Source organism: Palaemon carinicauda, chromosome 1 (assembly GCF_036898095.1).
Source record: "Palaemon carinicauda isolate YSFRI2023 chromosome 1, ASM3689809v2, whole genome shotgun sequence".
NCBI classification, from domain to species: Eukaryota; Metazoa; Arthropoda; class Malacostraca; order Decapoda; family Palaemonidae; genus Palaemon; species Palaemon carinicauda.
This window is the reverse complement of record NC_090725.1, coordinates 237396225-237409358: the sequence shown is the minus strand read 5'-3', so window position 1 is coordinate 237409358 and position 13134 is coordinate 237396225. Positions and strand designations below refer to the sequence as shown.

The 13134-nt window shown below is 32.5% G+C and overlaps 1 long non-coding RNA gene across 1 annotated transcript; it reads right to left on the bottom strand.

Moving 5' to 3' along the window:
• Positions 1 to 6125: 6125 nt before the first annotated feature.
• LOC137644138 (uncharacterized) lies at positions 6126 to 10321 on the bottom strand. The gene is made up of 2 exons (XR_011045142.1): positions 9680 to 10321; positions 6126 to 6831 (listed from the first exon to the last, which is right to left on the bottom strand). It is a non-coding gene; the product is annotated as an uncharacterized lncRNA (long non-coding RNA).
• Between the last annotated feature and the right edge of the window lie 2813 nt (positions 10322 to 13134).

Sequence of the window (13134 nt, the reverse complement as noted above, 5' to 3'; positions counted from 1 at the left end):
AAACGTGGTAGACCGTTAAGTGCCATATGGGTCTTTGGGGGTATTGAACGTGAATCCAAGAAATTTTTCATTATCCCTTTAGTTCCCCCCCTTTCTACGAAACGAGATGCTGCTACTCTAATTCCCCTCATTCAGAAATATATCAAACCTGGTAGTGTTATTATCAGTGATAAGTGGGCTGCATACAACTCTCTTTCGGAAATTGGTTACGAACATGTCTATTAATCATTCGGAACATTTCGTTGACCCCCTAGACCCAACCATCCATACTCAAAATATAGAACGGCTCTGGAGAGAAGTGAAGGAGTGGGTTCATTGACCTGGAAAGAAGACTGAATATTTCAAGCAATATTTTTCCAGGTTCTTTTTTACCCACTACTATCCAGAACATACGTTACTGCACCACTTCTTCATTACTGCCAGTCGCCTTTACCCTCCTTTACAACAACAGACAATGGACCCCCTCGACCCACAAGACCCCGATGACCCCCATCCATGCACATCCCAGTCATAGGAGTTAATCCGTCAGTCTCACCCTCCCGTGACCCGCAAGATTCGTCGTTTTCTTCATAAAAGTCATTCCTCAATAGTCATTATATGTGTTTTGTGACCGGGGTACTTCTAGGCCAGGTTAGGTGGGTTTGTTAGGTTCTGTGCCCTTTTTGTACTTTTTATATATTGTATAATAGTTATATGGAAAAATTATCTAAAATACGTATGAAAATATTTAGCATTTCTACCGCTAGTAATGTCATCGTGTCGTTGGTAAATCTGTGTACCATTCGTTATCGTTGGTAGTACTGTGAATCATTGGTAACGTTGCTAATGTTATCGTTCTCAGTACATTCGTAAGAGAAGTGACAACGTTGAACAAGTGCTTATGTCTAAATATTTTAACACAACATATATGTCAACAGTGATAATATTTAACCATTTTAACAGAAAATATATGTTTTCCTGTAGGAAATATCGTGATTTAACCGGTTTTCACCTTCATTTCATCCGTAATAACATCAACCAATTCGTCGATTTAACCGGTTTTCACCTTCATTTCATCCGTAATAACATCAACCAATTCGTCAACTTAAAGTTAGTCGGATTGGTTGATCTGTTTGATTCCGGTTGAAATGAAGGTCAAAGTCGGTTAAATCACGTAATTTACCATAGGAAATCATATATTTTGTTCGAAAATCACACCCTGTAATACAATACAAATTTACCAAGCCAGCTATGGCTGAGCAAAGACCAGTAAGAGAATACTTAGTGTTAGTTGGGCGGACCAACATCACGTAAATAGGCGTAATTGTGGATGACGACCGACACAGGAATGGGGAGGACTCCCATTTTCAAGGCAAGTGGCAGGTCTGGTGGGCTAATGACCTACACACATACCAGACGATGAAAGTGTTGACATTTTAATCGTTCGATCAACAAGTGATTATGCTCCTTAGCCATAGCAAAAAACTTCAAAATTGGGACCACTTGTCATTTATAGCAAAGTCCAGTTTTCCTATAAATTAAAGTAGCATATATCAACTTTTTTCTATTTACGTTTATATCAATCTAACCTATGGTATTTCAACCAATCAGTAACATACTGACAATAAGTAATAAAAGAAATGAAAAGGGATATTCATGACACTAGGTAAATTAGTCAGCAATTTGGAGAAATGGTATTTCTTACTGTGAGAGACATACCTGAGTTTTACCCATTCGTGTATACATACAAGTAACGACAGGGTTAAAGTATGCCAATTACTCTTAACATCATCCTGACAGCAGATAATTCACTTGTTCAGTCAGCGTTGTTTCATCCCGACCCGCCACATATGATCATCATAGACACAATCAAAACAACGTTCCAGTAATTTTCTTAATATCTTTTACATAAGGAATAGATAAAAATAGGTTATTGTGTAATATAATTCATCATCTATTTATACTAAAAATATTTATATAATTCAATTTATTTAAATGGTATCATACTTTACTTTCTTTAAAAGGCTTTTGAATTTTTAAAAGTCTATACTACGACTGCTGCTATAATCGAGATCATAGAAAATATCTCAAGGCTATATATGAGTCCTTGAGTATCATAGATATCCTAATATGAATATATGCTCTTTTACAGGGGTATAGGGAAGCCAAAAGAACATGAGAAATGGTATTCATTTTAGTCAATAATAATAATAAGAAGAAGATGAATAGGGAAGTGAGGAATATGGGGAAAGTAAGAGTACCTCTAGATACAATCCAGTTTAAAGCTCAAAGGCAGGTACTCGGGATGGGAAAGATTTAGGAAATAGGGAGAAAGAGAAGTACAGGAGAAGAATAAAAGAGAGGGGCAGACCCTCTTGCGATAATAGGGAATTGGTATTATTATTTTATATATGTTCTTTTTCTTAATTTTCTATAAAAGCAATAAACAAATATAAAATTACTTGCGTAATATGCTATAATAAAATCCCTCCTTATATTTGGTACTCATTCTTCCGTTGTATAAAGAAATGATTCATATTTTTAAAATAATGTTATATTAAGATTTACTTACTGTTTTGTAAAAACTGTATAACGTATCAAAATACGTAACTCTAATAGAGTTACAAAGTGACAAATTTAATGTAAGAGAGGGAGATTTACTATTATGTTTTGATGATACCGAGCACAAGTTGTTTATTAAAAAAAGAAAAAAAATCTTCTACGCCTATTGGCGCAAAGGTCTTCGGTTAGATTCCGGTAGCCGTCTCTATCTTGTGATTTTTAATTCAATATTTCTCCATTCATCGTCTCCTACTTTAAGCTTCTTAGTCCTCAGCTATGTAGACCTGGGTCTTCCAACTCTTCTAGTAACTTGTGGACCACAGCAGAACCTTTCGTGAACTGATCTCTCTCGGGGAGTGTGAAGAGCATGTCCACACCATCTCTACCTACCCTTCATCATGATCTCATCCACATATGGCCCTCGAGTAATCTCTCTTGTAGTTTCATTTACAATCCTGTCCTGCCATTTAACCCCCATAACCTTATGAGGACTTTGTTTTCAAATCTACTAAATCTATTGGAGATTGTTTCATTGTCATCCCATGACGCATGTCCATACAGTAACACTGTTCTCACAAAACTGATATATCGGCTAGTCAGATTTTTATTTGTAATTTCAGGCGATTTGATTTCCAAATTTTACTTAACCTAACCATTGTCTGGTTTGCTTTTTACAATCTTTCACTAGACTCTAATTCTAATAAAAACCCTGTGTTGGACATCATAGTTCCTAAAAACTTAAACGATTCTACCTCATTAATCCTTCCTCCTTCCAATGATATTTCATCTTCAATTGCATACTCCATTCCCATCATCTGTCTTTCTTCTATTTATGTTCAGCCCCACCTCGTGTGATATTGCATGCATTTCGGTAAGCAAGCATTGCAAATCCTGTGGCGTTCTGCTAACAAGGACATATCATCAGCATACTCTAGGCCTGCTAAATTCCTATCACCAATCCAATCCAATCTTCTCCACCATCTCCGACTGTTCTACATTTTTACAAAATCCATGAGGTGGGTAAACAACATGGGTGGCAACACATTCCCCTTGGAGTACTCTTCTGTTCACTGGAAATTCATTTGATAAGACTCCATTAGCATTAATTTTGCACTTGCTACGCTTATGAACAGATTTAATCAAAATCACATATTTAAGAGGAATTCCATAATAACGCAGAACTTTCCACAAAATTGGCTGGGGCACACTATTAAAAGCTTTTTCATAGTTCACAAAGGCCATCAAAAGTGGATTTATATATTGTATGCACATTATATATATATATATATATATATATATATATATATATATATATATATATATATATATATATATATATATATATATATATATTGTAACTTTGAGGAACCTTGCCTCTCTAGCAGGCCTTGGCATAATACAGAAACTGGGAGGATTCTCTCACTGATGAAAAATTATATATAAAGGAATGGGATGTTTCGTCACTTATAAGATTTATACAATTTGCCAATAATTTTGCTAACAAATGTATGAGGTAGTTCTTCATAACCAATGGCCTACTTACGATAAAAAAATTAACAAACTTTATTTTGTTTTCCTGTGAGCCAGAAGAATTATTTTAGATTAGGATCATTTATATGACATCTGAAGTGTCTATGCCTTGATTTTGTAATTGAAATTGTTGGGAATACTGTACAGTATAGCACTCAATGATCAAATTTATAGGCCTACTGCACCCAAAGTATAAAACTGTTTCTTTTAAAAATTGCGTTTACATTTTTGTAATTGTTTTGGGATACAATATTTCTAACTTGTAAATTCTATTTATATTATGAAAAGTTCATGGAAATGAATATTTTTGTAATTTTGGATTGTAATTGTGGAATTTAGGCTATAAGCCTTATATAATCCACACTGGTCCCGAAAGTTCAATGTGTAATATTGTGAGTTTTTTCATGTGAACTATAAGTATGGAATAGTGATAAGATATGATGCATGGCTGAAAATTTATAAATCATTTGTTTATGTTCTGACTATCTGAAGATGGAAAGAAATTAGAAGCATATACAAAGAAACGTTTATTTCTGTGAGTTACGTACATGACTTTATATATATATATATATATATATATATCCAACATTCCTTGACTTTTATCATCACACTTCAAAATTTTAAAATATACTATTGATCCCTTTTAATGAAATGAATGCCTACTAGAAGGTAAGAAACATACAGAATTACATGATATTTTTAATAGTAAAATTATATATGATCTAAAATGCTTGCTTTGCCTGCCATTGAAAAATTAATTTGGAAGCACAACTTGAGTAGACAAACCGAAGACTGTGGTGAAGTAGCTTATTATCTAAGACAGTCTAAATTTACTGGTTGGCAGATTAACAAATTTGATACTAGTCACCAGTATTTTCCACAACTATGGTGGAAATCTTAATGGGGCACTATAGAGATTGTAGAGGTCTTAAAGTTTAATCTAACTTAATAAGAATGTGGAATTTTAATTACTAGAAAACAGTCAGTCAATGAAAATATCAAAGGATTCAGAATAATATTTAAAAAGGAAAATAACTAAATATCGTCATTAAAGTCAGGTTTTATCGAATGATGCCTGCGACCTTATCCGCTGTTTTTAATGTATGGGGATTTAATCTCCAAAAGAGTATCATTAACCATGTGCTCTGGTACGATTATCACTAACTCAAAAGTTGACAACTAAGGATTTAAGTCTCCTACCAATAAGATTTATAATCTAATGGTGTGGAAATAGCAGAATTGTGAATTGTTCATCAACTAATCATTAGCATACATCTCACAATTTAAGCTATAAATAAATACAGTCGCAAAAAAATATTATTATTATTATTATTATTATTATTATTATTATTATTATTATTATTATTATTATTATTATTATTAGCTAAGTTACAACCCTAGTTGAAAAAGCAGGATGCTCACCCAAGTGCTCCAACATGGAAATATAGCCAGGTGGGGAAAAAATAAGGAAATAAATAAATTTTATGAGAAGTGATGAATAAAGAATATAGAATATCCTAAGATCAGTAACAACATTAAAATAGACCTGTCAATTCATATACAAAATAGGAAGATAAACTCATGTCAACATGATTATCATAAAATAATTTGTTCCAAATTTTAAGAACTGAAGTTCCAACGATTGAATTAAAGGCTACTGTACTTTAGTTAAATTCAAGAGCTCACAAAAAATGACATTATTCTATATATAGCTTGCAGCATGACTGAATATATTTAGGTACCTGTAAAAACTTTTGGAATTGTAACTTTATGTAGTAAATATAAAATAAAATGTCCATAGAGAAATAACTGATAACAATATTTAACAGGAAGACATAAAAAATCAAAGTTTTAAAATCATTTACATGTAATCAAAAAATGTTACCAGAGTCCACTTGCCCAACAAATGAATATATATATATATATATATATATATATATATATATATATATATATATATATATATATATATACTATTCACACTCAAGTTACAATGCCTACAGAATATGTATGGCAATCCAATAAAATATCTAAGACACTTCGTGTAGTTATCATCTATGTAGTCACCTTAGTCATAAATATGTTTCTTTTTTCTATGCCATGTATAATCTGGTTTAGGGATAAATGGTTTCTTCAAATTATTATTATTAGCTTTGGTGCCAAAGTTTATTTCCTTTGGATAATCACAAACTTTTCTAATCCTGCTTTCATGGCTAAGCCTATGTTGACGATCAACAGAGCTACTCCTTTGGCTTTCCTGACTAACTCTATGCTGGGGATTCACAGAACGAGATCGATATCCATAACCAGGTTGAGGAAAATGGAGTCTTGTATCATCTCCATTATTAGATGTCCTCTGATGTGACAGACTGTAGAAACTAGTTGAACGCTGTACTTGATTCGGCCTAAGTAATTGTTTCTTTCTTCTTTGTATCAAGTTCTCCTCACTTTGGATATCTGGATATTGATGATCCTTTGGATGGAAGTGATAATTCATACTGTTATAGTTAGCATACCCAGATGACTGCCTCATTCCAATGTCACCTCGACGTGTCTGCTCAAAATAGTTATCATAATTTGACGTAGTATGTTCTACATACTTTGGTTTTAAATATCTTGATCCTTGGTAATGAGGTGGATGTCTTTCAAATTCTATTTGATAACTATTGTGTGGCTGCCCATTCCCTTTAGAAGGAAAGAGGGGACCCCTTCTGACTTTAACATAACCAAAATCTTGTTCCATTTCAGTTATATAAACCTCTGGAAAAGAAATGTATCATCAAAACACACTTTTAGTAAACATACAATTATATTACAATCATAGGAAAAAAAAAATTAAACTTTCCAAGCTATAAAATAAAATCTTCATAAGCTTTCATCTTATATTGTATATGAATATTTTATAATCCTTTGGAAAACTAAAACTATTGTTTTCTCTCTTCCTTTTCCAAGAAAGAAACTACTAAAAAAAAAGTCATACCTCACCAGACAACTCTCTTTCAGAGTAAAATAATTCAAGATCTGGCTAGTAATAACCATTATATTTCAATAAAACCTGGTGTGAAGGTATCATACATATCTCAACATAATTATTTTTTAATAAATACCCTAATAATTATTGTTGCAGTATTCATAATTTACTTCCCACAACTGGTAAATATTACTGCATCAAATAGCTTTATCCAAGAAGTCAAAACTCCCAAGTCTGTTAGAAGTGGAACAAACGGATTGATTTGAACATTTGGTAACCACCGAACAACTAAAATATGCACAACTGTATTTTCTGTGTGCATGTAATATCATTTGGATTATTCATCAAATAATTCAACAGAACATGACCAAAACGGTGAAAAAATAAAATTGCTTCAATGTGGCATATATATATATATATATATATATATATATATATATATATATATATATATATATATATACATATATATATATACATATATATACTGTATATATATACATATATATATACATATATATACTGTATATATATATATATATATATATATATATATATATATATATATATATATATATACAGTATATATATATATATATATATAATAATTATCTACACATTGCTGAAGATATTGTTTTACAGATATTGAATAATCACTGAGAAAAATTACATTTGACTTGGTCATTGTCATTGGAATTTTAGTTTCTTTGTTGGTATCCCCATTTCACCAATAGTCATTCTGTATTTTTCCCCGATAACTATCTACATTATTCTTTAATTAGAAATGGATTTATTTAGATCTTGAATTCTAATCTTCATACAGTATATTTTTTTATTTATTAAGCATATCAACTCTATATATAGTGTAAAGGAATTAACTTTGGCCTGTTAACTGTCAAATGGGAGAATAACTAGTTTTCTTCTTTGCCCAACTATCATGTTACTACATTACGTAGGGAAAACAGTATTTCACCATTTTGATTGTGAAATGGTGTACAATACAGTATTTAGATGTCTTAAAAGTAAGCGTACTGTATATTCGTAATCCATCAACATGCTTGTCTTCAAGTTATTGATTCATATATTCAACTCGTATAACTTGTTACCAATAATAAATTTACAGTTGCTTGTCATAGAAACCATGATGTTGATCTATAAATGCCTGAGATTATGTAATTTTTCTTGAGCTTTAGATACTGAGCAAAAATTTTACCAAAAGCTCTCCAGTTCAATTGCCCTCCATTTGTTTTGACTTAACAACAACTTTCTCCCAAATTTCTTATATAAACTTATTACCTAATTTCTTTGGTTTCTTGATTCTGGATATAATATGGTCTCCTGTAAAACATATGACCAGACAAAAATGGCTGATGCTTGCATCAGTGCAGGCTCCGCAATAGCTTTTGGGAAATTATTTACTGACCTTGCATTCACCTGATGTACAAATTTCTGAAAATTCAAAGTAATATAATTATAGTACTACTTTACAAACTTTATACAGATTTTCATCATTCATCTACCCTAAAAATACTTGTTACTTAACCCCTCACCCCACATATTCAATTTGTCATTCCTGCTTACATGTAATTACTAAATAAGGCCAGTTTCAATTGGCTATAGACTCTTTCACTGGTTAAAATTATTTGTATAAAATTAAAAACTTTTGACTTTTTAGCCTGGATTTTTTTCCAAACATACAACACAAAAGGTAGGTAAATCCTTTCTGTCATAATTTTTGGAGAAATTACCATTATGAAATTTACTGTATCAGTGATTTTCTATTTTGACAGAGAATTCGCCCTTATATCAGTTTGTAATGAAAGGGACAGTGACTGTTGCCTAATTTTTCTCTGAATAAGCACTTTATTAGTAACTTATCCTTGGAAAAAATCAATTAAAAGACAGGAAATTACTTATAAACTTCCAGTGTCTTTATACTGTATCTCATCATCAATGTGCTACTGTAGTTCAATAATTCAGTGGGGTTTTTATTCAATTCCCTCTAAAAATCGTTCACAATATTACAATAAAAGTTCTTATCTCATGCACAACTCTACAAAACTATGAAAAAAAAGAAATATATAACAGAGTTCAAACATTTTACATCAGTACAGGCTCTTGGCATGAGGAAGCAGATTATGGGGTTATGAAGAAAACAAGTTTAAAATCCAACTAAGATGCTCATGGAGGAAAATAACAATATAAAAGATTTCACCCTCTTCATTTTTAACAATTTGAAGAGCTTTGTCTCTTTCAAGATAGCAGAATTAAACACTTGATCAAAAAGTTTACCAACAGACATAAACCCCAAGAAATGTCCGAACAGTGCTTCCAACAAAAGTTTTTTAAATCTTTATCTTGAAAATCCGTACTGTAAATTCATTTAATTTCAGAGACCATTTAGTGATAAGATGCAACTCAAGCAGTTGTACTGTGAGCTAAAAGCAAACAGAAGTTGGACAGCAAAAATGGAGATAAGTTAGTGGAAACAATTGTGAAACAAACCTGAATCCAGCAGTCCTATTGGCTAAACTAAGCAACAGTTCACCTTGCCAAATTCAATATCTATAAAAACCATACTTTGTTACAAACTGAAAAGGATTCAATAAACACAAGGAATATTTGGACTCCACTCACACAAATTTCCAAATGTCTAGATGATTTATACTTGTTATAACTAAACTGACAAAACTGGCATCACAAAACTTGTTTCGAGGAAAACCTCCCTCCCTTCGGAATCACAGTAGCTATTGTTGTGGTTCTCTTATCTTAAGCCAATACTGTATACTAATCACAAACATAACTTTACTATTTGTAATCATATTCAAAATAAAAGTTTTTTATTCAAACCAAGCGCAACTCTCTCGACCTAATCACAAAAGTACTCATATTCTTTTACAAAAATGAATGTTGAAGTGCACTAAAAATTAAATCCCATTAATTAAATATGGAAAAATAAATAGTGAAATATGCATTCGCGATGAAATGTTTCTAATCTATGGATATAGATAATGACTATTTACATTTCAAATACAAAAAATAGTTCTATAGTTAATCAAAACATTAAATGATTCACTATCACTCTAATCTTAATTTCAAAATTGCAGCAAACAGAAACCTCAATTATAGGTTTGCAAGACTTCAATCTGCCTCTGAGTTTGTCAAGACCTTTGCAAGTGAACAAATGATTACATGGAGTGAAATTGAAACTCTTGCTATATTGGGTCACCTTTCTCTACTAGGGAAAATTATCTTGATGTTAGACTTAATTAAAAGTAGTTTCACATGGATTTACTGTGATTGTGTACTGTACTTCACGTGGAATATTATCATTTTTATCTAAGATAAGTTTTTATGTCAACGTCAAGTGCCACATGATGATAAGAGCTCGTGGTTGAGAATCTGGTAACTAAAATACACAATAACTTTTATAGTCTACCTGCCCTAATTAGTCAATTTCACCAACAGTAACTTGAGAATATTTTCAATGATATTTCAACCATACCTTCATCTTTACGAATACCTGAACGAGAAGTTAAAACATTGGATCTATAAATTATTCTATAGAATATAAACAGGTAAACTATCAGATTTCCCAAGATAAAAAAAAATTGTAATTCTGGAAAAAAAGGAATTTTTCTACTAAAGAGTTCTTTTTATGCATAACTTCCATTATTGTTACTTTTCTACAGTTCTACTGTTATGGAATCCAACCTTTCCAAAGGACACAGATAGGAATCTGGAATTTTGGGTGTGAAAAAACAGGACAAACGTGATTATCTAACACTTTTAAGATTTCTAAAAGTGTACAGAAGCTAACAAATCTACCTAATGTAACCTAATAGTTCCCGGGTCATAACCTCTATCCGGGGGCAAGTCCCCAGAATTCCCTTCCCAGGTCCCAAAAGGTGATTATTTAACACTTTTGAGATTTGTAAAAGGGTACAGAACCTCAATAATCCACCTAACATAACCTAGTAGTTACCAGGTCACAACCCCTAGTCCTCCGGACCCCACTACCCAGGTCACAAACTAAAACAAATAAATCCTTACCTTATGATTGACACACGTCTCTTGTTTTTTGGGTCTTGGCAATCTTTACAGAAGCATTGTAGTAGGAATTGTGCTGATCTTCCCTAAAAGCTAAGTCAGAATCGCACTTAGGACACTTTAAGGGATAACATAGAGCTTTTAAAAAATTATTCACTACTATACACCAGGAGTCCTGTGAGTCCTGTGAAACTTGGTTATAGCTTTGAAATCGCCAAAAGAGCAAAAGAGTAGCCATTACACTTTGTTACTTTGAGCTCCCTAAGGCTCATCCAACACACAACATACAGAGTTACAAAGGAACTGAAGCATTTTCGGAGAAAACGGGATGTTTCACAGAACTACCTACATCACACTCCAGCGTACATACATGCCCAAATATGGTAACTTCGTCATATAATGGTAGGCATGGTAAGAGAATGATGTATGTGCGCAGGAAGTACAAACTTGTCATGGAGCAACAAGGAGGCGGGCTTGTGTGTAGAAGTATAAACTTGTAATCGTGCAAGAAACCATACACAAACGCGCAATGGGAGGAGAAACATCCGACTTCCAAAATGTAAACAAAAGAGTGAGACAAGCATTTAAGGGAAGAGGATCTCCATGTCTAGTGAATTTATTATGCATCCCAGAGATTTAAGAACCCCTTTGACATATACAACATTAAAATTCAAGGAAAAGTTGCTGCTGCGCAAGACTCTCCTGTAACAAAAATTATTGTCTATGAAAAACAAATTCCTCCTGAATTCATCTTCAATGTCGATGAGACCGACTTGTTTCAGAAAGGAATTCCGGAATGCTCATTATTTCAAAGGAAGGAAGGAAACACTGCCAGGGTACAAGGTAGCTAAAGATAGTCTAAGATTAATGTTGGAAGGTAACGTTCCTGGCAATTTCAAGCTGAAGCCATTGTTAGTCTACATTGTCCTTGATCCCCGGGCCCTCAAAAAACATTGAAAAGTCATCACCTCGTCATTAGGATGGCTAATCGGAACACATGGGTCACCATGGGAATTTTCGAAGAATGGTTGCATGTTCATTCTATACCAGCAATTAAAATTGCAGGGTAAAGAAACTTCCTTTTAGGGTTATATTGATCACACTCAACTGAATGACCTGAACCTAAATGTGACTTGTTTTCTCTATCTAATATTACGTCTCAACTTCAACTCATGTACCAAGGCATCATAGCTCTCCTCATATATTCCTTACATCAGGCAGTTGATGATGCAGTATTACTATTATCACTTATTATTAGCTAAGCTACAACCCTAGTTGGAAAAGCAGTATGCTACAAGCCCTTGGGCTCCAACAGAAAAAATAGCCCAGTGAGAAAAGGAAATAAAGTGAACTGTTTATGAGAATTAATGAATAAAAAATATAAAATACAAGTATCTTGATATCAGTAACAATGTTAAAATGGACCTGTCACATAAACTATGAAGACACTTACATCAACATATTCAATATAAAAATAATCTCGACAAGTTTTAAATTTCCTTAGTTCCACAGATTCAACTGCCTGATTATAAAGTTCATTCTACAATCTGGTTACAACTGGAATAAAACTTCTAAAATACTGTGTAGTGTTCAGCCTTATGATAAAGAATGCAATACCTTTAGATTTAACTGCATACCTTGTACTACGTACAGGATGGTACATTCTAGTAAGATCTGAATGCTAAAGCATGATAAGAATTATCAAAAAAATTTATGCAACCTGCTTAAAGAGCTGAATGATGTGCTAGAGATTAATATCAAGATCAGGAAAAAGAAATTTAATTTACCAAGTTTTGTCCAACAAATGATGAGTCAGCAACTGAAGACCGGACATGAGAAAAAAAAAAAACTTGAAACAGGGTAGAATGAAAGAATTAAAACCTTTCTTCAGGATAAATTGTTCAATGAAAATCTCATTAAAGTAACTGTTGTGCAATTGATATAGAAACAGACCGTATGTGTTTCTCAAAACTAAATTTGCAATCATACTTAAATTTCTGAGTTGCATATAATTAAAGAAACTTTATCAATGCAGAAATCTG